The 26632-nt window shown below is 36.2% G+C and overlaps 1 protein-coding gene and 1 long non-coding RNA gene across 2 annotated transcripts in view; one reads left to right on the top strand and one right to left on the bottom strand.

Annotated features, from left to right (window-relative positions):
- LOC126818535 (prostaglandin E2 receptor EP4 subtype) overlaps positions 1–26632 on the top strand; it is a 211376-nt gene that overhangs the window by 113554 nt on the left and 71190 nt on the right. The window lies entirely within an intron of this gene.
- Positions 979–11901, bottom strand: LOC126818545 (uncharacterized). Its single transcript, XR_007679265.2, has 3 exons — positions 11672–11901; positions 1966–2093; positions 979–1442 (listed from the first exon to the last, which is right to left on the bottom strand). It is a non-coding gene; the product is annotated as an uncharacterized LOC126818545 (long non-coding RNA).

Below are 26632 nucleotides of genomic sequence, written 5' to 3'. Positions count from 1 at the left end.
CCTCTCAAATATTAAATTTATTGGCAATTGGATTAAGAGTAGTTATGGTCAAACTGTTCCTCGTAGTATACAGGGGGGTTGAATGGCTGAATGGTTAGCGTGCGCGCGCTGTATTATAAAGTCTGTCATTGAGTCGACTGGCGTGGTTTCGAATCCCCGGTTGTACGTGACAAGGAGTAGGGTCGCCTGTTCAACCTCGTGGGTTTTCTCCGGGTCCTCCGGTTTCCTCCCACTGCTAAAGACCCCTACGCGCAAGCGAATTATGTAAATAAAATTAAACCATATGTTAGTGCCGAAATGACCTAGTTTGTGTCGAGTGGAACTTAAACCCAATTTCTCTCTCTCTCTCTCTCCGTAGTATACAATGCAGGGCGTTGCCTGTCTTCATTTACCCATCTTCAATAGAAGGCTTGATCTCGCCTTAACTACGTACATCTTATCAAGCGCTAGGTGTTGTCAAACTTGCGGTCGTTGCTTCAGGAACATGTCATTAGTCCGGATTGGTGAGAACGGGGTTTGGACAGTTCAACTACTGCTGCGCTCGGTGTGAAATTGCATGCAAATATCCCCCCTCTCTGTATAGAGATGGGCGATACATCCCAACTGAGGATGGGGGTGGGGTAGGGGTGGGGGCGTCTTCATATCTATTGTATACAGTTTGTCGCGGGTTCGCTACCAGTGTTGACCGTGTAAATTCTTCGGATTTTCCGACATGATTTCTCCTTGCCAATGGTGTAGGATAGAGGGTATGACAAGGAGCACTTGGCTGGATCAGGGTATAGATTGGCAGGCACACAAAAGAACCCTTCAGAGTTGGGGTTGGAATTCGAAATATGTGTAGTCCATACCACACTGTATGGTGTTAAACCCCATTTCATTTCATTCCGTTTGTGCCAGAAAGAATAAGGTACAAACCAAACCGATTGAACATTTATAATTTTTCAAACACCATCGGTATCATAAGGATAAAAATACAAGTCTTGTTTTAAAAATAATCTGTTATTAATCAAAAAACGTAAATTTGTATACATATAAGAACATCGCTGTGGCTTTCAAATGGATATACATGAAACCAATTATTGCGATAAATGGACGAAACCAAGATTAGTTTTGACCATAAACAATCGACGATAACATATACAAGGTGTGTTTAACCTTGACATGGACATTGACACATTTTTCAACAATCATACACCTGATGTCTGACTCCCTGATTACAGTCACCAGCTGAATATGAGGCTCGAACCTTTCTTCCTTTTAAATTAGTTGGACAGTGATCCTTGGTCCATTCTTTCACTCTACGTTCACATTCTGTTCCACAAGTTACCATTTCTGTTGCACGACAATTACATGTATCGGTATAGCCTTTACATTCCTGGATCTTACGAAAATCATGAAGAACTGTAGCTGAGTTGTCATTATCTACAGCTTTACAGAAACAACTGAAACGTAAACGTATAAAAAATATTTTCTTGTCAACAAATATACTTGCAAAAAAACAAAGATTAGTTATTAACCAAGGAAACATTAACCCAATAGTAGACCTATCGACAATGGCTGTGGTCATCCGACATGTTAAATTGCAATAAGCTTTTCTGTGTAAGAAATTTGAAATTAGCTTTGGTACTGTAAGTCTCCCGCGTTTCTCCATCTATTAAGAAACATCAAGAGTAACAGATTTGAGTCGCTTGTAAACTATAATTAATTAAAGATTCTTGTCGTCATTTATGGGGGGGGGGGGTATAAATGTTTTATTGGAATCTTTTTAATCTTTTTAACCATATTGATTTAAAAGTCAGGAGATTATTTACCGTTGGTATGATTTTGTGTTATTAATTAAATGTTATATATTCAATTTGATGATATTTTTTTTTGAAAGGAAGGAATTAGATACCGTTCAATACAAATAACGGTCAAAAGTTATATTATTAAAATTAGATATTTAAAACAGGATGTTAAACTTACTTTTTTAAATTCCAACTTTTCGGTTTCGTTTGCGTTAGAAACCAAGCATCAACATTATATACCACAGCTATCAAAACAATAAGGAAGACAACACCAATTTTAGCCATGTTCGGATTGGACTGTTGAAGCTGTAACGAAAATTGTTTATATGCAAACTAATTTCAAAAAGAGATACGTTCCTACTAACACAATTTAATGGCAATTTTAATAAAATGTAACTTGTTCACGACATTAAAGGAGCTAAATCGCTAATATTTTGGATCTAGAAATTGACACAAATGGGTCGCAACGCATTTAATAATGTAATGTGAATGTATATAAACAGATTTACATTCAATCGTTTCTGTTTTTATTGCAATTTCTAATCAGTTATGTTCGGCGAAATACGCCAGAAGTCTCAATCGAAATGCAATCTCTAGCGTCTAGTGTAATAATATTGCTAGAATTTTTGCTCTTGAAATAAGATACCTTTATATTTCATTAATTAATATCTTTGGCAAGTTAGTAATTTCAAACATATTCACATATATAGTGTGCACTAAATCAACTTAATCTGTAATTGACAGTTGACATATAAAAAAGAGCTCTTTATCGAAAACATATGTCAATTATGTACCACCAGAATTACACGTGAGTGGAATCATTCTAATTGCATCATTTGATTTAAAGTAACCAATCATTTTGTTAATTACACAAGTTCAGGGCCATGATCACGCGTTATTGTGCATGATATTCATTTACCTTTAAAAGAAACCGGGGAACCCTGTAAGTCAGACTTGCATTAGATTCCAGAGATCGAGGGTACATCTGAGTTCCTAGACAGCCGAGAGGCTGGATAGGTGGAGAAGTGGTTTTAGCTATATAGTATTGTAATTTGTGCTATGCTTGTATACCTGTATTCAGTTATATGCTATATAAAATGTAGAAGCGAACTATGCATTATTATTCCTGGTAAGACAAACGTCTTAAGAAACTGGAAGAAGTAAATACACAACGTGAAGCAGAAGTAAAGACAGCTAGAGACATTTTCTAGACGATCACAAGGCTACAGAAATATGTAGTAAGAAAAGGGTCGTACGTAGGATGTGGCGACCTGTTTCCCATAGACGCTCTCCACGTCAGACAGAAGACTTATGGTGCTACATATTCTATTTGGTTGCCGTGACAGTTTCGACCTTTAGGGTAAGCAGAAAATTTGGAAGAAGATTAGAAGAAAAGAGAGTAAGCATCACATATTTTCCACATCTAATCAGTGACTGCATAGCACTGCATAGTCTTACATATTCTAATTTGATACCGTAACGCAGTTTCGACCTTTGGGGTAAGAAGTCACTTTAGAAGAATACATATTTGAAGACGTTAAGAATAAAACCTGTATAATCCAGCAACAGAGAAAAAGTCTGGTGGAAAAAAAAATCTGGTGAAGATATTCGAAAAATTGGGTAAATACATTTTGTTTGGTAAATTAAATGTGTTAAATTTGTTTAAAGACCAAATAATATTAATTTAAAGTTAAAATCTGATTAGAAACTAAGTATTGAAAATTTAACTGTATAGAGAATAAATTAGAGTCATTCATAAGTTTAGATTGATAGGTTTATTAAACAATATATCATGAGTTAGGTATGTATATTATCGGGTTAACATGACCTGTAGTAAATTTGAGTAAAATTAAAGTTAAAGAGAAAGTTTAGGGAGTAGGTTTTAAAAAAAATGTTTTGATATAACTAAGGAATAATAAGGACACGGAATAGGGAATAAAGTAAGGAACTAATGTTGTCTCCGGATCGCAGTGGGAAGACGGCAGATCTCAGGATGAAATTTGTGAGTGATTAACTCTAGTTTCCTAGTTGGTCGTGGTTTCTACTGTGATTCGTTAATTTGTGTTTTTGTTGTGTCGTATACTATATAATTTTAAGGCACTTAGTCCAGGCCTTAGAGTTGTTGTAATTTAACTTTTGATTAAAAAGTTAGGTTATGTTGAAAATCCCATATGGTTCATCAAGGGATATTGGTTATAGTTTTCCTGGAGAAAAAACTAAAATTAATGGCTAGTTAAATTGTGAGATTATCGCAAAGTCATTAATACGAGTTTTATAGGAGGTTAAAGTTAAGAATACGACACCTTTTAGAAAAGTGTAGGTATACGGTAGATTTTGTCCGTAAATAATTTTATGTAATTAAATTTTTGCTTTGAAACGTAATATTAACGTTTAATATATACTGCTAATTGCTTTAAGCTGTCGACATGAGATGATTAGAATGTGTATTTGACATTAGGTCAGATTATTATAAACAATAGGTTCTAACGCTGTGTTAAATTTGACGTGTGTGAAAATCACAATATATAGAATAAAATGGGATGTCATTCAGATAGTGGCCATATCTGTGTGTCATCCTGGCTAATGTAATAATAAAGAGAATGTTTATATAATGTGGAATGTGTTCTAGATGAATGAAACTGCAGTCGTTTATTTGGGACACAGTTCTATTTTGGATAAATTGTAGTCTGGTATTGTCATAGGTGTGAGCTCAGCTTGTGTCAGTGTCAGTCTGTTAGGAAATGTTTAGGTAATAGTGGTTAGTGTTTATAAAAAACGAAATACAAAATTGTAAATGATTAGGTCAAAAAGGTCACATTACTGACTGAGAAATATAAAATAATAATGGCGGAATTCTAAAACACAAACGGAAATTCTAAAACAGAAAACGCAATTATAAAATTACTGATCGAATTAGGTCAAGAGGTCAAAGTTAGTTTGAAGATTTATAATTAAAGGGACACATCAAAGTTTATTAATGATTAAATAAAGTTTAATTTTAATTAAGAGTGAGTTACTTTAAGTTTTCGGAATAATATATTAATAATAATATAAGACTAATAACAAAATAAAGATTTTTAAAAATAGTAATAGTTAGTTCTTGGTCTGATGGCAATGACATGTTTGATTGACGGATAAAATTGTACAAACCAATCATACTTAGAAGAAAAAAAAGTTTCAACTTGATACCATGGTAGCTGAAACAGAACAATACAAATCCAAGAAGAAGAAATGGTTTACCAGTTTACCAAATTGACATTTCCTGAGACCGAATTTAAAGTGAAACTGAACTTTAAAAATTTGAAGTGATGTGTTAAAGTGTTTTGAAATTAGGACACTTGAAGATTTAAAAAAGGCAATTTGTGTTTTCTGTGTTTAGGCTTAGTGGATTTTCATAGGATTTTACAGTGATGAGCTTTTTGGGGAACTTTTGCATGCAACTTTTGACTTTTGATTTTTGATTATGTGTGTTTGTGATTTCACATTTTTGTTATATAGTATTGATATTTGCCTGTTGCATGAATAATTATAGGGTTTAGTACATAGAAGTTTTTAAGAGTCTCCTACCTGTTCATTTAGCATAAATCTTGCAAGTGGGGGAGGTGATATATGTTGATTTTCTAGATTTCTGCTACATTTATGAATAGTTACATAATTCTACAGATGTTGGTATGGTTATTGTAAAGGATTCAAGGGATCTTTTACCCAATACCGAGCAAAAAGTCTTAAAGGAAGGGACGAATGTAATAATATTGCTAGAATTTTTGCTCTTGAAATAAGATGCCTTTATATTTCATTAATTAATATCTTTGGCAAGTTAGTAATTTCAAACATATTCACATATATAGTGTGCACTAAATCAACTTAGTCTGTAATTGACAGTTGACATATAAAAAAGAGCTCTTTATCGAAAACATATGTCAATTATTTACCACCAGAATTACACGTGAGTGGAATCATTCTAATTGCATCATTTGATTTAAAGTAACCAATCATTTTGTTAATTACACAAGTTCAGGGCCATGATCACGCGTTATTGTGCATGATATTCATTTACCTTTAAAAGAAACCGGTGAACCCTGTAAGTCAGACTTGCATTAGATTCCAGAGATCGAGGGTACATCTAAGTTCCTAGACAACCGAGAGGCTGGATAGGCGAAGAAGTGGTTTTAGCTATATAGTATTGTAATTTGTGCTATGCTTGTATACCTGTATTCAGTTATATGCTATATAAAATGTAGAAGCGAACTATGCATTATTATTCCTGGTAAGACAAACGTCTTAAGAAACTGGAAGAAGTAAATACACAACGTGAAGCAGAAGTAAAGACAGCTAGAGATAAATTCTAGACGATCACAAGGCTACAGAAATATGTAGTAAGAAAAGATGCTTGGGTCGTACGTAGGATGTGGCGACCGGTTTCCCCATAGACGCTCTCCACGTCAGACAGAAGGCTCATGGTGCTACACTACGATTGACATGACTTGTGGAGTATATCTAGCCTCTTTCTACGAGTCCCTTGTTAAAAATGGCGCTGAAATGCACCATGGTACACGATTCGTGTACCAACGGTAAAATGTTTATTTTGTCTCAATTATTGGCTATCAGAAGTCCATCTTTTCCCCGCAAGGTCACAACACCAATGTTGATTTAAATTGACAAATGATTCGTGTTTTCAATGTTTTCAAGTTACTAACTTGAATTTTCAAGTTTCAAGTTAGCTAACTTGAATTTTCAAGATACTAACATGAATTTTCAAGATACTAACTTAAATTTTGAAGTTACTGTTATATTATAAAATAAGCGTTTTGATCTAATGATATAGTATGTCATGCAATGCTTTAGGCAATGAACGGCACGGTTATAGACCGAGACACAATTATTAAGGCTTACTTCCTTTTAGGATTTTCGAATAAGAAAATTCGCATTCTTTTGGCTTATGAATATAGATGTGTGGTGAGTGAAAGAACAATGAACAGACGGAATCATTATTCAGATGTTTTAGATATAGCCATGTATATATGCGAGCTTTGTAAAAGTTCTAGTTGTCAGCATGGATATAGATTGATGTATCGTGAGTTACGTAAAGCTGGATTTAAAGGAGCTAAATCGCTAATATTTGGGACCTAGAAATTGACACAAGTGGGTCGCAACTCATATAAAACCGTAATATGAATGTATATAAACTGATTTACATTCAATCGTTTCCGTTTTACTCTAATTTCAAATCAGTTATGTTCCGTGAAATAAGCCAGCAGTCTCAATCGAGTGCAAATTCCTAGCGTCTGGTTATTCCAGTCTACATAAGCCGTTTGGTTTGGTGCAATATGTCTAGCCTCGTTCATCTAGTCTCTTGCTAGAACTGGGGCTGAAACGCATTATGGTACACGATTCGTGTACCAATGGTAAAATATTTATTTTGTCTTAAATATTGGATATCAGAAGCCCACCCTTTTCCGGTAAGATCACAGCATCAATGTTGTTTTAAATTGACAAATAATTCGTGTTTTAAATGTTGAAGATTTTGGATGATATTGAGTTAGAGACTTAGCTCCTTTAACACTAACCAAGAAACTATTCGTATATTGCTTGGCTTAGTATATCCCGATGGGCTTAATTCAAGAAAGCGGCGGAGACTTCGATCAAAAGGCCCAAACTCTGTATGGCATATAGATGGGTATGATAAACTTAAACCTTATGGAATATGTATCCACGGGTGTATTGATGGCTTTTCGAGGAATGTTCTGTGGGCGGAAGCCTGGTCGACAAATAATGACCCTAAAGTAATTGCAGGATATTTTATAGAAACTGTCAAAAGATTAGATGGATGTCCTGAACGAATTAGGTCTGATGAAGGAACAGAAAATCGAGTTATTGAACAACTCCAATATTTATTAAGACTCGAACACGTTGACGAATTTGCGGCGAAAAATAGTTTTCTATATGGATCAAGTACATTAAATCAAAGAATTGAGATTTGATGGGGCATTTTAAGAAAACAATCTTTAGACTACTGGATTCAACATTTTAAAAATTTAAAAGATGATGGATATTTTTCTGGAGATTTTCTGGAGATTTTCTGGATAAAAACTTAGTTATCTTCTGTTATCTGGATGCAATTCAGGTTTGTATTGCTGTATACAAAATATAATTATAGTGACAGTTTATATTAGGAGGTAAACACTCCATGTTTTGCATTTAGAGGGGTGTCTAATAGATATGTCCTGAGACCATTAGGACGCGTCGCGCGCTCTAATGAATTATGAAAAATCTCAGGACTTCGGACATAGAATTATTTAGGATTTTGTAAATTTTCTAATTCAGGGGGTATTATTGTTCAAAGACGCATGATTCTCTCTAAGCATCAATGCATGTTACAATGATGAATTAATGTTACATAAGAAGTGGTATTATGGTAAATATAGTTAGTTATAAACCATGTCGAAAAGTATGAACAACTGTAAATTATATAATCAATCATAGGCCTACCTGCAAACCTAACTATTTTGAATAGTATTTACGGTGCGTTATTTTACAGGTCAATAGTACAGAGTTAGATAGTAGAATGTGTCCATCGCCCCATTCCTAGCGTGTCGTAGAAGGCGACTCTTGGGGAGAGCGACGGGTGGCCCGATAGGCTACGCCTTGGTGTGCTATCTTAGTGACACGGTGTGGGAGCAGCCTATCCGATCACTTAGGGGTACTCCCAGAACATAAGGAGATTATCGGCGATAACACGTAGATGATATGATTTACGGTGTCGACGTGCTATAAACAACATTCATTCATTCATTTATTTAGATCACTACTGCCAGTATATGAAGAGAAGACATGTGTTTTCTTTTATCAGAGCTGAGTCTAAACGCAATACTCTTTCCCCCTCTGTTAATTCTATGGAAGCGGAATAGGGCCATTAATTTATTCTTTTCTAAATTTTAAAGCCTTTAAGTCAATAACTTGAAAATTCCGGGTAGTAAAAGGCCATACAAGAAAGATAATACGCCCACACAACAGCCTTGACACAAATATAGGCTACCAGAAATGTAACGGATATGAAACGGATAAATGTATCTTGAAAATTCAAGTTAGTATCTTAAAAATTCAAGTTAGTATCTTTAAAATTCAAGTTAGTAACTTGAAAATTCAAGTTAGTATCTTGAAAATTCAAGTTACTAACTTGAACCAGCGGCTGCCAGGCAGGATATGCCCACATTTTCGAGAGATGGATAGAGAACAAGCTAAAAAGGAAGTGATTTTTAATAAAATCAAGGGCCATAATTCAGAAAATTACAATTCGATATGCGCAAATATCGAAAGGAACCGAGATTTTTGGATTATAAACTTACATTTCAAGTTTCAACAAAATCGGATAAAAATTATGACCTCTATAGGGTCCACAACCTTGATATAACATATTTTTACGCTATTTGAGAACGAAGGGCGGCCATTATGTCTGTCAGTTTTGGGCCGATTTTGACGCAATTCAAATTCAGTCGTCCTTAGGGTGTAACGGTGATATAATAATACGTTTTTTTAAATCTGATAAAAATTATGACCTCTATAGGGTCCACAAGCTAAAAACGCGATTTTTTGTACAATCAGGGGCCATAATTCAGGAAGTTACATTCCGATATGCGCGAATATCGAAAGGAACCGAGATCATTGCGTTATAAACTTACATTTCAAGTTTCAACAAAATCGGATAAAAAAATTGTGACCTCTATATGGTTCACGTCCTTAGGGTGTAACGGTGAGATAATAATACGATTTTTTAAATCGAATAAAAATTATGACCTCTATAGGGTCCACAAGCTGAAAACGCGATTTTTCGTACAATCAGGTACCATAATTATGGCAGTTACGGTCGGATATGCGCGAATATCGACAGGAACCGAGATCTTTGGGTTATAAACTTACATTTCAAGTTTCAACAAAATCGGATAAAAATTTTGACCTCTATAGGGTCAACAACCTTGATATACCATATTTTTACGCTATTTGAGAACGAAGGGCGGCCATTTTGTCTGTCAGTTTTGGGCCCATTTTCACGAAATTCGAACTTAGCCGTCTTTAAGATGTAACGGTGATATAATAATAGGATTTTTTAAATCGGATAAAAATTATGACCTCTATAGGGTCCACAAGCTAAAAACGCGATTTTTCGTACAATCAGGGGCCATAATTCAGGAAGTTACGGTCCGATATGCGCGAATAGCGAAAGGAACCGAGGTCTTTGGGTTATAAACTTACATTTCAAGTTTCAACAAAATCGGATAAAAATTGCGACCTCTATAGGGTCCACAACCTTGATATACCATATATTTACGCTATCTGAGAACGAAGGGCGGCCATTTTGTCTGTCAGTTTTGGGCCAATTTTCACGAAATTCGAACTCAACCATCCTTAGGGTGTAACGGTGATATAATAATACGGTTTGTTTAAATCGGATAAATATTATGACCTCTATAGGGCCCACAAGCTAAAACCGCGATTTGTCGTACAATCAGGGGCCATAATTCAGGAATTGACGGTCCAATATACGCGAATATCGACAGGAATCGAGATATTTGGGTTATAAACTTACATTTCAAGTTTCAACAAAATCGGATAAAAATTGTGACCTCTATAGGGTCTACAACCTTGATTTACCATATTTTTACGCTATTTGAGAACGAAGGGCGGCCTTTTTGTCTGTCGGTTTTGGGCCGATATAATAATACGGTTTTTTAAATCGGATAAAAATTATGACGTCTATAGTGTCCACAAGCTAAAAACGCGATTTTTCGTACAATCAGGGGCCATAATTCAGGAAGTTACTTTCCGATATGCGCGAATATCGCAAGGAACCGAGATCTTTGGGTTAAAAGCATACATTTCAAGTTTGAACCAAATCGGATAAAAATTGTGGCCTCTACATTGTTCACAAGCTAAAAACGTGATTTTTCGTACAATCAGGGGCCATAATCCATGAAGTTACAGTCCGATACATGCCAATATCGAAAGTAACCGAGACCTTAGGGTGATAAACCTATATTTCAAGTTTCATTGAAATCGGATAAAAATTGTGACCTGTAGACTGTTCACAATCAATTGTGGACGGACGGACGGACAGGGGCGACGACAATATACGTCCACATGAAAATGTGGGCGTATAAAAATTGAAAATAGACTAATAAAAAAAATATGTGGCCCTATTACGCTTCCGTAATATTGAGTTAGAGACTAAGCATCTTTAAATAAATACATTGTATATACCGAGAAAACGCACCATGAGGTCACATGTTCGACGCCTGCGTTGGCTGAGAAAGTTCATGTGGGTTTGTTTTCGGCATGGTCCAATCTTGACAGTAATGCATGACATACCGTCAGGCAAGGAACAACGTACAGTCATTCGAATGGGACGAAACCCTGAAGTCATGTGTACATATTGGCGTGCACGTAAAATATCCTTTGGCAGTTGGCATTCGATAGCAGCGCTGCCCGGGTCAAATGTCCCTCATAACACACTGTATGGTGTATCCCCATTTTCATTAGCCCAGAACAGTCGGACGTTAAACCGCATTTGACTGCAAGGACTGGTGAAACATAATGCTACTGCGACTAATCCAGTTTTCATTTCATTGAATAGAATTACTGAACGACAATATTATTCTCTATCAAGTTAATGATTAGAGGTGTAATCCCATTTGATAAAGTGTACGCATGTCCTGTATAGTACACGATAGCTGTCAATTGTAGCTAAGAACATGAATACGTAACATTCTGGTGTTAAAATGTTCACCGCTCTATTGAAATCTATTAGTATTAAATTGGATAAATTATTACATACCTCGACGCTCTATTTAAATCTATTACAGTATTAAATTGGACAAATTCTTACTTACCTTTCTCGAGATGGAAATACAAAAGAATAAAACTGTTAAGTTTGTCCTCATATTTATACTATGGTTGATTAGAGAGACACGCCCAATCCGGGATGTTTTTAGAATTCCACGAAAATCGGGGATCGTGTCACAGTTATTAGCGTCACTCAAAATAGACCCAAGGCCACAACCAACACCCGTGGTTAGAGCTACCCGGTTCATCTTCCTGGTTCATGAAGACTTGAGATGAGACAAAGATAAGATACTAACATACAGTATATAAGCCGCTCCCATCTGACCTAAAAAAAACAACGTGTTTACAATTCGACAGCTATTGCTATACAGGGTTGGTCCTGTTCTAAAGGGGAAGACCAACGATTTTCAACAAGGTTTCCATAAATCTTAAATATATATTGATAAATAATCCCCTCTGTACCACAAGCAAAAAACTTTTTGTAAGTAAGAAATTAATTTTTATTCAAACCGGAAGTGAAACACGCTCACTGGGCTCTATAGTAAGCATACATATTTGGCATAAGTTTACTGCTGTATTGTGTTCACGCGTCGTCCTTTGGCCAAAAATCTGATCACATGGACTGTTTATTACGATATTATAAACACGAATTTATGGATTTTTAACGTTTAGTACACAAATCCGTCAAGCACAAGTCTCAAGCAAGGTATACGATCGTCGTTCGTTCTTGGTGTTTAACGTCTGCTTCCACATAAGTGATATCGCAGACAAGACATAGGAGAGCCGAAGCTGATTCCTGTTTTTTAGAATATGATTTTGCAATCTTTCCATTTGGCCTTAGGCCACGGATTTGGTTTAGTGGGAAGTTCTTCCCTTTATTTAATATAAAACATATCGTTTGGTAGATGATTACGTCTGCTTCTGGATTGGTAGATGTCATCGTTTTAGTGTTTAGGTGGAGGCCCGTCTTATCGTGGCCTCCCCTTACTCCACTATCCCACTCTCTGGGTTTGGTATCAGTTTTAATTGCGGAATAGTGTTTAGGTGCCGAGTTCGTCTGACCGTAACTCCCCCTTACTCCACTATCCTGCTAGTTTGGTAGATGTCATCTTTGTGGGGTTTGTGTTTAGGTGCCAGGCCCGTCTTATCATGACCTCCCCTTACTCCACTATCCCATTCTGTAGGTTTGGTGTCTGTTTTTGGTGGAATAGTGTTTAGATGCCGAGTCCGTCTGATCGTGACTCCCCCTTACTCCACTATCCTTCCAGTTTGCTATAAATCCCCTATGTAGTTTAGTGTTTAGATGCCGGGCCCGTCTAACCGTGACCCCCTCTTACTTCACTATTCTACTTAGTCCAACTGTGTCCATAAGGGCGTGGATTTGTTCGAAGATTTGCAGTTAAAGATCTGGTCTCGGGAAGAGTAGGTTCTTAGTGTTGAATGATATGTTGTTGGTCTCCATTGTTCTCACTAGTTCCCTTCTCTCCTCCTCGTATACCTCGCAGTCTACCAGGACATGGTTGGTGGTACATTCTTCTCCGCACTCACAGATGATGACTTGGTGTTTGTAGTCTCGCAGCCGCTCTTTCACCCTTAGCTTCGATATAAGTCTACAAATATCTCTTCTAGGGTGATTGAGTGTTGTCTTTGTGTAGATCTTGTCATCCAGCCGGAATCTGTATGAGTCAAGTTCAACGAGATTTAATTCCCAGATTGAATTGACCTGTCTTTTGACCATACTGTAGATTTCCATGGTGCTGTAGTCAATGGTGCGGAGTGGTGCTGTGTCCTTGAGACCTTCATTGGCGAGTCGATCTGCCTCCTCGTTTCCTCTTATGTTGACATGTGATGGAATCCACACGAGTTCTACTTTGCTTCCCTTCTCTATAACCCTCTGGTACAGCTGCCAGATTTCCAAAATGACTTCTGGTCTTGAGTCCGAGTTGTCATTTTGGATTGAAATCAGACTGCTCAGAGAGTCGCTTGGAATGACGAACTTACTAGTCTTTTGATGGGAAATCCATGATATAGCGTCACTAATGGCCACAAGCTCTGCAGTGTACACCGAACAGTTATTGGGCAGTTTCCTGCTTATTCCCTGTTTCCCGTTTGGCAGGTATATTCCAAACGAGCTGGTGCCCCTTTCAGGATTGCGTGAGCCATCCGTGTACACATGGTCCCAGTCATCAGACGGCCAGTTGTCTTCCAGGTGTTCTAGAGAGAAAGCACGTGCAGCAGTGGGGTTGTTTTTCTTGTCAATTTTCTGTAGTAGATCTAGATTAACCGGCGGTATAGGGAGCGTCCAAGGGGCGATCGCTGGGGGGGGGGGGGGGGTCGTGTTCATTTATCACGAGCTCCCCCAGTTGCAGTTCCTTGATTGTTTCCCTGATACCCTGGCCGAAGCTTTTCTTTCTAGGATCTCTTACATATCTTGTCTTTTGTAGACTGACAAAAGTAGGGGATCTTTCGCCCAGTTGCGAGATCTTGGCCCAATACCTTGTCGCTAGTTCTTTTCTTCTTAGGGATAGGGGCAACTCCCCGGCTTCCTGTAGTAATGCCTCTCTCCTAGTCCTATGCCGGTCGCAATACACAGAGCTTTGTATTGGATGGTGTCAAGCTTACTTAAGAGTTTTGGCGCACAGTTCATGAAGGCCAAAGAGCCGTAGTCTAATACAGAGCGTATTAGAGCACGATACACCATCATTAATGTAACTCTATTGGCACCCCATGTGCTGCCCGTTATTTTCCTCATTAAGTTTAGGATTTTGGTGCATCTATCTACAGTCTCGTCGATGTGCGGTTTCCAGGTCAGCCTTCGGTCAAAGATTACACCAAGGAACTTGGTTTGGTCTTTAAACTCGATGGTTTTCCCGTTCATACACAGAGTCATTCTGTTTATCCCTCTATCCCTACTTACAAGCATGCCGACTGTTTTCTTCTCCGAGACTTTGAATCCCCAATCGTTTGCCCATGCCATGAATTTGTCTAAGGCCTTCTGCATGTTCTTTTGTAGTTCACATAAGTTCCTCCCTTTCCTCCATATGGTACTGTCATCAGCAAATTTAGCTAACTCAGTTTTGGCGTCGAGGTAGGAAGATTTCTGTATGTCGTTGATCATGATATTGAAGAGAGTGGGACTGAAAACCGACCCCTGAGGCGTGCCATTTTCTAATGTTTCACGGCACTCAGGAATCTGCCTACATTCACCTGTATCCTTCTATCGCTCAGAAAGCTTTTGATCCACCGAAACATTATGCCCGTTATACCAATACGTCTAGCCAGACTAAATCGAAAGCCTTAGTTAAATCTACGAACACGACACATAACAGGTTCCCAGAGAGGAGTGCCTGCGACATGACTTGCTGTAGTCTCACCAAGTGGTCCGTTGTTGAACGCCCTTTCCTGAACCCGCTTTGACTTTCGTCGATCAGTCGGTTGCTCTCCAGATAGAACTGTAGTCGTATGTTAACCATTGTTTCCAAGGTTTTGCACAGTGTGGATGTCAAGCTTACTGGTCGATAGGACTCTGCCTTTGTTCTCTATTTACCTGGTTCTGGAAGAGGGATGACGTTGGCTTTCCGCCATTCTTTGGGTACCTCTCCTGCCAGCCAGGATGTGTTGAAGAAGTTTAGTAGTATTCTTTTGGCATTTCTAGGCAGATGTTTGAGCATCGAGTACTTTACTTTGTCCTCACCAGCCGCACTATCCTTCTTGAGGGAAAGAGCCTTATTTAACTCCTCCTCAGAGAAGGGTAGATTGATTGGTTTAGCCCCTTCATTAGGTTCAAAAGGTATACGACTTGCTTACCAACCTTAAGTCTGTTTCTGCTTGAAAAAGATGGCTGACCGTAGAGTTTCTCGACGGCATTTAGGACACCTTTTGATACAAAAGAGACAATTACGAGACAGAGAAAATCCTTCTCCAGAAGAAATTAAGAATGCTAGGGGGCCTATAGAATATTTCACTTCTACCTTGATAGCATTTTATTTATTTGCCAATTAGTAAACAATAGGCTACAAACACACAGGCTACTTTAAGATCAGGCGCTCTCTTAGTTTATATGTGTCTGCGTTTTTTTATCTTGTGGCACATTTTATATGTGTATAGGGGACATGTCAAATGCATCTAAATCAACCATATATATATGACGTCAATGAAGCAGACGACAAATTTATGACATAATTCGCATACCAAAGTTGTTTTTATGACGTTAAAGAGCATCGTAGTCTCAGTTTATGGTAAACTTTACCAGTCACAATGTGCTTAGACTTATACTTGACTTATGCTTACGTAAGAATGGTCTTGAGAATTTCTAGAGACGGTATTTTTATAAGTTTCTTACGTAAGAAAAAGTGAAGCATGACTTTGTGCTTACTTTAAGAATTTTCTAGGAACCGGGCCCTGGTCTTATAATGATTATGTTTCGTCTAGTAAGGCTTCGGTGGGGGGGGGGGATAATAATAAACTAATTAGGTTAAAAAAAAAATAGTAAGATAGAGTAAAGTAAAAATGGAAATTAAAATAGGGTAAAGTAAAGTAGAGTAAAGTAATCAATTCAATATGGCATTCTTAATCGTATATTCATACGGTTGATCGTGTGTATAAAAAGGTCTTTATTTCAATTACATTGGTATGTACAATACAACCTCATAAGAAATTACATGGATGTACAATCAATCGTTATTTAAGTATATATTTGATATAATATAATAATATGGGGTGCAAGGTGGTTTGCGTTACCCTCTTTTGGGGACATTATTGCCCTCCACCCTGCTTAGTTTAATTTAATTGGTTTGTGCAGGGCGGAACGTTTCCCTCGGGGGGACCTTTTTAGCGTCCCGCCCTGCTCTATGTTTTTAATTAGTTAGCTTAGTAGCCAGATGAGTTACGTTTCTCTCTAGGAAACATTGTTGCGTACTATCTGGCTTACGGATATCATTAAGTTTGTTTTGTTAAAGTTTTATTGGTTTTGTAGGGCGGTTTACGTTACCCTCTAGGGGACCTTTTTGCGCTCCGCCCTACTGAGTGTATTTTAATTGAATAGTTTTATCATTATATGTGTTTGGTCATTCCTATTTCCTCAATGAAATCCCAGACAAGCTGAGATGCCCAGTATCTATCGTCTGGCGGTGGAGAAAAGAGAGAATTGAGACACAGTGTTCTTCCCCTTTCTATCAATTTGTCAATCATTGATTGGCGTTCTTTCTTTAGTTGATTGCAGTCGATTAGTAGATGTGAAGTGGTTGCAATATGTCCACACGGGCATTTAATTGGTGTGTAGGTGTAGTCTCTGACTACATCTATTGTTTTAAGCCTCGTGGTGAGTGGCATATTTTGATTGAAGGATGATTAATGTAAACCTTGTCTACAAGATTGCTGTAACCAGTGTATGTTAAAGTTGCAATTTCATATTTTTAAGTTATATTTTTAAAATTTATTAAAATAAAGCCTTAAGGTAGATGGTATCTATAAACAGTCCTACCTTGTTAAAGAATAATCCTATTAATCCTATAATTCACTATTGCCAGTTGAGAAATTGGCAAAAGTATCATTTTCAACTTCAAATTCCAACGTTTGAAGATAGCTATTCCATGGGGAGAATAGAAAAACAAGGGAGGTAATTGTGTTATTATTTCCGGGGCCAAAGGATTTTTAAATGGGAGAATAATACCTAGGATCGTATAATAGTGAGTTGACAACCTATTGAGCAAAAAACATTGAAATAATTATGTTTTGAAATTATCGCTTTAATGACAGGCCAATTGCCTACACATGATCATAAACAGTTCATATGGGCGTCTTATCTGGCGGTCCCATTTCACTTGCAAAGAGATACACTGTCAAAAGTGAAAATGGACGTTTTTGATTTTTGTCTTAATAATGAGTAATTGCTCCACCAATCCTCAGACATTCAGCAATTCGTCGCGGCATGCTCTTAATCAACCGTCCAATCACGAATTGGGGCAATCTGACCCACTCCTTTTGCAGTGCCACGGCCAATTCTTGTAGTGTTGTCGTTTGACGTTGAAGAACACGCCTCCCGATCAAATGAACACAATAAAACAAAGATACGCTAAACAGTGAATCTTATGCAAGAACCGATAGATAAGCAAACATGGATAGATAAACCAGCATGCGGCAGTTTTCATCAACCCTTCCTTGAAGTGTCAAACTTTACAATGAACCCCTCCCACGTCTATGGCGCTATTGCGTGTCGCATGTGCAGCTCGGTGGTTCTGTGGGGCGATAAGTTCTTCATCTGTGAACATACTCTCAAAGCATGTCAAGTGTCCATGACTATTTATCATATGACAACCTGCATAGGTATTTGCATTTCAATATTTCCTACTTTTTTGAAGAGTATATATCAGTAGATTTTGATACAGGATTATTCGCTTTATGGCTCCAATATGGAGTGCTAATTTATACAAGGAGAAGAGTTCATCATTGCAAAGTTTTTTATCTTTTCTTTGCCTGAGTACAAAATTTTCTACTTGTTTGGTATTTCTTGGACATGATACTATCGGATTGGCAAATCGTTGGGTTAGAGCAAAAACATCGTAAGTGACATTTTTTAATTGTGGAGAAAAACGACTTTAAAGGTTGAAACATTTCTGGTAAGTCCAATTTTTTTTACAATATATTTCAATTTTCTCCAGTTGACTTATGATATTAAGGGTAACTGAAATGTTTTAGTACAATTTTGAAATTACAATTATTTACACCCATTCTGTCCAAAATATCACTAACGATGTTTTTGCTCTGAATTGAATTTAATATTCACTCGATTAGTTTAGTGCAAAAACATTGTAAGTTTTGTTTTGGCTTTACTTTACCAGCACTGGTATTTGAGTATGGTGTGATTGGGGAGTGGGGAGGCGCTTTTAGTGATCTTCAAATCATCATTAAATACTTGCTTGTCATTTTTCATATATATCACAAAAATATAGAAGTTTTTGAAAAAAGAACTACATTATTTGTCGATTACTAGCACTTTCGCTTATTTTATTAATACCTAATACCTAAGAGTAGTTATCTTCAACTTTTCACGTGGGCATTAAGCGGACCATAAACACATATATATAGCCAATAAGCAGACCGGTGGATTAGGCAGACAAAAACCGGTCTGCCTAATATTTTAACTGATGAATTTTACATGCTAAAAAGTGAGAAATCACATTTCTGTAGTTGGAATAGATTTTAGTTGCCTCTCACAGTAATTTTGGGTATCTGGAATTAAAGAAAGAAAATTGATAAAATTTAATTTTTACTCTTAAGTTTTGGCCTGCGTATATTTATTTATCTATTATTATGGGCATTAGGCAGACAGGCTTTAACCCTAAACAGTTTTCTAAAAACATTTGAATGTCTATATTTTTATTTTATTTTTTCATTCAGGAAACATTGCTTTTAATTTTGATAACAAATTTGTTTCGTATTTTTTTATTAATTTCGAAAATAATATTTTGTCATTTTGTTACTGTCAAAATTCTCGTTTCGAAACATTCGCGAGTATATGACGTCAACGTCTCGATGACGTCAATGTTTCGATGACGTAAACGGCAGGTGTCAACCAAAGCCGTGTACAGATAGAGTTGCGACAACTGTGAAGCCAGAAATTCCATATGACGTCATGAAAATATGACGTCAAGTGTACAAAGACGCCATCTTGGGTCCCAAGTAATTGTACCTACTCACTATCTATTTTATGTTCTATCATACTGTTGTGTCAAAGTTGCCTGCCCCGACAGGGATGTGGATAGATATGTCATAGAATTCCGCGAAAAAGAGTCTATAGGAGATAAAACATACATTATTTAAACGAAAAGTACTATTATTGTTATTATACAACACAAAGCGTACATTATTGTTATATAGCCTAATTAATAAGAAAATGAAATGAAAGATACATCAGATAAAAGCGCTATTAAATATTTTAACTTGCATACGCTTTTAAGAATCAGATTTTTTGTGCAGGCGGGTAAAGTGAAAAATAAAAATATAAATATAAATAATAATTTGGGAGATAAAACCATTTTGCCTTCTAGCCGGAAAAATAAGCGCCTGAAATTCTATGATTTTATGGCCTGGAGCCATTCCGGATTGTGTGTCATTAATTGTATCATCAATCTTTCGAAAATTAAAATGCGTTTAAATTGGCTGATGGATAAAACATTTAGTGTAACTTAAATAAAAGGTGTCTAGCGCCACTGTGCTCTATGCGCGACATGTGTTTGTGGCATATGTTTCATCAATGTCATGTGATATGAGATATCGCCCCCCGAAACTTTCTGTTTGTTTGAGGTAAGACGTTATCACTCCCCGCCTATGTGTAAATAATAATATTAATTTGTCGAATATATAAACCGCACAAATTTAACACACAAACACATGTTATTCCACAGGTAGACAGACGTTGAAGGGGCCCAGTGAAGGGGACGCAGTTAGTTTTGAGTTTGTCCGACTCCTTTGGGCATTTGCGCCCCATTTCCAATGAAAAGAATGAAGTTGTTCTGATGCTCAACCAGTATCAAAGATATAGTGTGTCTGAAATTTGTTACAAATTGCCTCGAGCATGTTCCACACATCTCAACATTTATCGGCTTTTTGTTCAATCTATAAAAGCATACATTTCTACAAAATGTTTTGTTTAGTCAAGTGAAACAAGAAAATTCAAAGGTTAAAAGGAAAACCTACGTACGACTCTATGAAATAAGATATTTTAATAATATGATTCTACCGAAAGGTACATACATGTATATGCAATGTAGATGATTAATATCTACATTCAAGTTAAACCAACTGTGTCTATATATTTTTTAAGTGTTACGTCGAGCTGACTAAGGTATATGAATTGAATTATTGTCATAAAAACATCTATTGAGTGTGTACCCAGAATTTTTTACATCAAGTCTATTGCATCCAGGTATTTTAAGCATGTTAATAATGTATTCATTTAAGAGAAACTATGTCATTTCGCGATGAACATATCGTACAATTCATATTCATTTGACGATCGACCTCCTGTTTACAAGACTATGAATTATCCTAACTACAGTGTAAACATGGTTTAGAGACTCTATCTGAACTACGGGGTACATCATGTTTTAGAGACTATAGACAGGGTAGATTATGGATTATAGACTCTATCTGAACTACAGGGTACATCTAACTAAAGGGTACACCATGGTTTTGAACCCAATATTGAATTCAGTAACCGTAAAAACTTTATTACAAGCAATATCCACAAGGCCAGGCATCGCCATTTTGGTTTCTATTTTGACTGTCGTTTTATATTTACACCATCTGGACCATTCACAAAGAGTTGGTTTTATTTTAAATAGAACCCAACATCCACCAAACCCATATTTACGACATATTACAAGCTATACCCACCGAAAAAAAAGACGATGAATTAAAATTCAACCATTTTGCCGGCTACTTTGAATTTCTACCTCCAAGAATTCTCTAAATTTATTTTGAAGATTATCGCTGCCCCTTTGTTACCAAATTAATGTTTTGTTTTCTTTTTCTTTTTAAGTGGTATTATATTATCAAATTTGGCAGTCATTTAGAAAGAAATGCGCGCCACCAAATGAAATGGTGTGTGTCACGTTCGATTTTTCAGCACATTTCGCTTGCATAACCACTCTGTGTTTGAGGAATTTAAAAAGAAATTATTTATCCTTCCACCACTGAAAGACACCGATTACGAGATATCGCTCTCCGATAATTCCTGAAGAACGTCAAATTATATTATGTTAATCATGTCATTTTGCCATACCCGATTTTGAGTATGATTTTGTCTGACATATTTCTCATTGAACCAAACTGCATTGATTTCTTTTGCAATTTGTTTAGGATAAATTGTAGCCCGTAAAACGTTCTACCAAGAAAAATATAAAACGTTTTGTTAAGTAAAGCCATAGTTTGTATGGCGTCATAGTTGGGACCCAAAATGGCGCCTGTAAATGAGTTGTCGTAACTTTTCCTATACAGGACCAAAGCCGTATAGATAAAGTTGCGACAACATTACTGTGAAGCCTGAAATTTCATATGACGTCGTGAAAATATGACATCAAGTCTACAAAGACGCCATCTTGGGTCCCAAGTATTTGTACCTACTCACTTTCTATTTTATGTCCTATCATACTGTTGTGTCGAAGTTGACTGCACCCGACAGGGATGTAGATGGATATCTCATAGAATTCCGCGAAAAAGAGATAAAATATACATTTTTTAAACGAAAAGTATAGCTGAACAAACTGTTATTATTATTATTATACAACAAAAAGCGCACATTATTGCTATAAGAATATAGTCCAATTCATAAGAAAATAAAATGAAAGATCAACCAGATAAAAGCGCTATTAAATATATTTAACTTGCATACGCTTTTAAAAATCAGATTTTTTGTGAAGGCGGGTAAAGTGAAAAGTTAAAATTTAAATTATATAGTAATTTGGGAGATAAAACCTTTTTGCCTTGCAAATGCCTGAAATTCCATGATTTTTTGGTGTGGAGCCATTCCGGATTCGGTCATCGATCATTAATTGTATCATCAATTTTTCGAAAATAGAAATTTCTTTAAACTGACTAGATAAAACATTTAAAATCAGTGTAACTTAAAATCAGCGTTATTTAAATAAAAGGTGTCTAGCGTAACATGTGTTTCGAGCATATGTTTCATCAGTGACATGTGAGACGAGATATCGCTCTACGCAACTTCCTGGTGTCTTTTGAGTAAATAATAATATTAATCTAATATATAAACCTCACAAATTTAACAGATATAAATAATGTACATGTTATTCCACAGGTAGACATACATTAAAGGGGCCCAAGGAAGGAGACGCAGTTGCTTTAGAGTTTGTCCGACACCTTTGGGTATTTGCGCCCCATTTCCAATGAAATAATCATGTTGTTCTGATGCTCAACTAGTATCAAATATATACTCTTCAAAAAAAGTAGGGGATATTCAGAAACAATACAAAACTTCGGAAATGCACTGCTGTTTTTATTAGAGGTAACCAGTGTATGTTAATAACAGGCCAATTCCCTACTCACTTTCTATTTTATGTCCTATCATACTGTTGTGTCGAAGTTGACTGCACCCGACAGGGATGTAGATGGATATCTCATAGAATTCCGCGAAAAAGAGATAAAATATACATTTTTTAAACGAAAAGTATAGCTGAACAAACTGTTATTATTATTATTATACAACAAAAAGCGCACATTATTGTTATAAGAATATAGTCCAATTCATAAGAAAATAAAATGAAAGATCAACCAGATAAAAGCGCTATTAAATATATTTAACTTGCATACGCTTTTAAAAATCAGATTTTTTGTGAAGGCGGGTAAAGTGAAAAGTTAAAATTTAAATTATATAGTAATTTGGGAGATAAAACCTTTTTGCCTTGCAAATGCCTGAAATTCCATGATTTTTTGGTGTGGAGCCATTCCGGATTCGGTCATCGATCATTAATTGTATCATCAATTTTTCGAAAATAGAAATTTCTTTAAACTGACTAGATAAAACATTTAAAATCAGTGTAACTTAAAATCAGCGTTATTTAAATAAAAGGTGTCTAGCGTAACATGTGTTTCGAGCATATGTTTCATCAGTGACATGTGAGACGAGATATCGCTCTACGCAACTTCCTGGTGTCTTTTGAGTAAATAATAATATTAATCTAATATATAAACCTCACAAATTTAACAGATATAAATAATGTACATGTTATTCCACAGGTAGACATACATTAAAGGGGCCCAAGGAAGGAGACGCAGTTGCTTTAGAGTTTGTCCGACACCTTTGGGTATTTGCGCCCCATTTCCAATGAAATAATCATGTTGTTCTGATGCTCAACTAGTATCAAATATATACTCTTCAAAAAAAGTAGGGGATATTCAGAAACAATACAAAACTTCGGAAATGCACTGCTGTTTTTATTAGAGGTAACCAGTGTATGTTAATAACAGGCCAATTCCCTACACATGAATATAAACATTTCATATTGGCGGCTTACCTGACGGTCCCATTACACTCGCAAATAGATACATCGTCAAAAGTGAAAATGAACGTTTTTGATTTGTGTCTTAATAATGAGTAATTGCTCCACCAATCCTCAGGCATTCAGCAATTCGTCGTGGCATGCTCCTAATCAACCGTCCAGTCACGATTTGGGACAATCTGACCCACTCCTCTTGCAGTGCGACGGCTAATTCTTGCAGTGTTGTTCGTTGACGTCGACGAACACATCTCCCGATCAAATTAAACGTAATACACTAAAGCAAAGATACGCTAAACATTAAATCTTATGCAAGAACCGACATGGAAAGCAAAGATGGGTCGATTAACCAGCACGCGGCAGTTTTCATCGACCCTTCCTTCAATAGTCAAATTTGACGATGAACCCACGTGTATGACGCTATTGCGTGTCGCATGTGCCGCTCAGTGGTTCTGTTGGGGCGATAAGTTCTTCATCTGTGAACATACTCCCAAAGCATGTCTAGTGTCCATGATTATTTATTATATTACAACCTGCATAGGTATTTGCATTTTAATATCCCCTACTTTTTTTGAAGAGTATGTCGTGCCTGAGATTTGTTACAACCAAAGCCCTATATAGGGAAAGTTACGACAACTCATTCCAGGCGCCATTTGGGGTCCCAATTATGACGCCATAAAAGCTATGACGTCATGGCGTCATACAGGTTTACATACCAAAACGTTTTATTTTTTTCTTCCAGTATTAGGCGTTGAGGGATAACGTTTTAGCCTAAAAAAATGCAAAAGAAACCAATGCAGTTTGGTTCAGTGATTAATATATCAAACAAAATCATACTCAAAATCAGGGAATTTTCTCAGAGCGATATCTCGAAATCAGTGTGTTTTACTATTTACTCGTGGGATTATAAATGATCACTTTTTAAATTCCTCAAACACAGAGTGGTTGTGTGGAAAAATCGAATTTGACAAACATCAATTAAAGAAATGTATTTTCCATATGGTGCCGGGCATTTCTTTTAAAATGGCTGCCGAATTTGGTAATATAATGCCATTTAACAAAAAAACCATAAATACGTAAGATATGACTTTTGCTTTGGCTTTTATATGGTTTTCGATGTCTCCGAATTTGAAGATAAATTTTGAAAATACAAAATGGCAACAACAAAATGGCAGATATGAAATTAATCGTCATTTTTCCTGTTGGATATTAGATAGTGTATCTAAACCATAATGTACTCTGTAGTTCGATGTACCCCGTAGTTCAGATACAGCCTCCAAACCGTGTTTACACTGTAGTTTGGATGTAGTTATTAAAATAAGATGAATTTTGCGATATATCAATCCCGAAATAACAAAGTTTTGTCTTAAATGAATATATTGTAAATGCGCTTTAAATACCTGGATGCGATAGACTTCGTGTAGAAAATTCAAGGTACATATTATCATTGGCAATAATAAAAATCCAATTTTAGTTTTAAGTTACACACTGTTAGCCACCAATAGATGTTGTAATGACAATAAATCATAAAATTTATTCAGCTCGACGTAAGACTTAAATATAAATAGATACAGTTGGTTTAACTTGAATAGAGATTTTAATTATCTATGCTGCATAATACGCATATATCACCTTACAGCTGAATCACAATATATATCTTTTTAGTTGGTGTTCATATCGTCTTACGTATTTGTCAACATCAAGGTGAACTTGCTCTTTTGTCCCATAAGCCTATTCAGACTTGTTACCACGAATTTACTACCCCACCCTCGCATAGTTATGATTTTTTTTTTGATTTTTTTTTTGCTTCACTTGACTAAAGAAACATTTTGTAGGAATGTATGCTTTTATAGATTGAACACGTGTTTGCGATATCATTTTCGGTGGAAACTGGCACTATACATAAAGAATGATTGAACAAATAGCGGAGACGGGGTTTCAGTCGGCTGATTTAAATTATTTCTTTAAATACAGTAAAGCTTGAAATATGTCAGTTTTCACTCTTTAGAATGTTTTTGTAAATACGTTTCTATTGTAGTTTCCGTGGCGTATTCCCAATAAGCGTTAAAATCAATGATACCCTTAATCCCGGTGCTGATCAATGTTGGGTTGTGTGAAACATGCTAACAAATCTCAGGCACGATATAGGTTTGATTCTGTTTGAGAACAGCATCAGAGCAACATGATTGTTTTCATTGGAGATGGGGCGCAAATATTCAAAGGGGTCAGAAAATAACAAGTAGATTCAAAGAGCCATAGAAACCTACTTTCCGGTGATGTATGACACAATAACTGGAATTTCCTATTAAGACACGTATTTTGACATTAAACACTCGCCCCACCCCACCACTCTCTTTAATTCAACCAGTGAAGGCTACCAAACTTGTATCAATTTTAATTTAAAAAAGTATATATGCATTCCGCCGAAAATATAATAAATACATTTCAAGAGAGGATTAACTTTACTTTTCAGTATAGGTATACGGAATTTAAGCCCTGCATTTTTATTTCAAATACCCCCCCCCCCCCACACACACACACCCTTTTCACTTTTCAAGGCAAGTAAATATAAATGTGCCAGTAAATTATTTATATATTTGAAAAGAACCATGAACTTGCTTTCTACTGATATGTAGCATGATATCTGGAATTTCGTATTAGAACCCGTAATTAGACATTGAATACCCACCCCCCACGTAATTACTTAATAGAGTTCAGTATTATCCAACTTTGATAGTTTTTCAAGGTAAGTAAATATAAATGTGCCAGAAAATTATTTACATATTTGAAAACAAAAATGAAAGTGCTTTTCGGGGATATATAACATAATATCTAGAATTTCGTATTAAGGCCCGTATTTTTACTTTGAAAACCCCTCCCATCATTTAATAGATTTGTGTACCATTCGTCTTTGATCACCCCTCAAGGCAAGTAAATACAAATGTACCAGAAAATTATTTATATATTTGAAAAGAGCAGTAAACGCGCTTT

The sequence above is a fragment of the Patella vulgata genome, chromosome 4 (genome assembly GCF_932274485.2).
Source record: "Patella vulgata chromosome 4, xgPatVulg1.2, whole genome shotgun sequence".
Classification (NCBI taxonomy): Eukaryota; Metazoa; Mollusca; class Gastropoda; family Patellidae; genus Patella; species Patella vulgata.
Note: the sequence above shows the minus strand (reverse complement) of the source record. Positions and strands in the feature narration are given on the sequence as shown.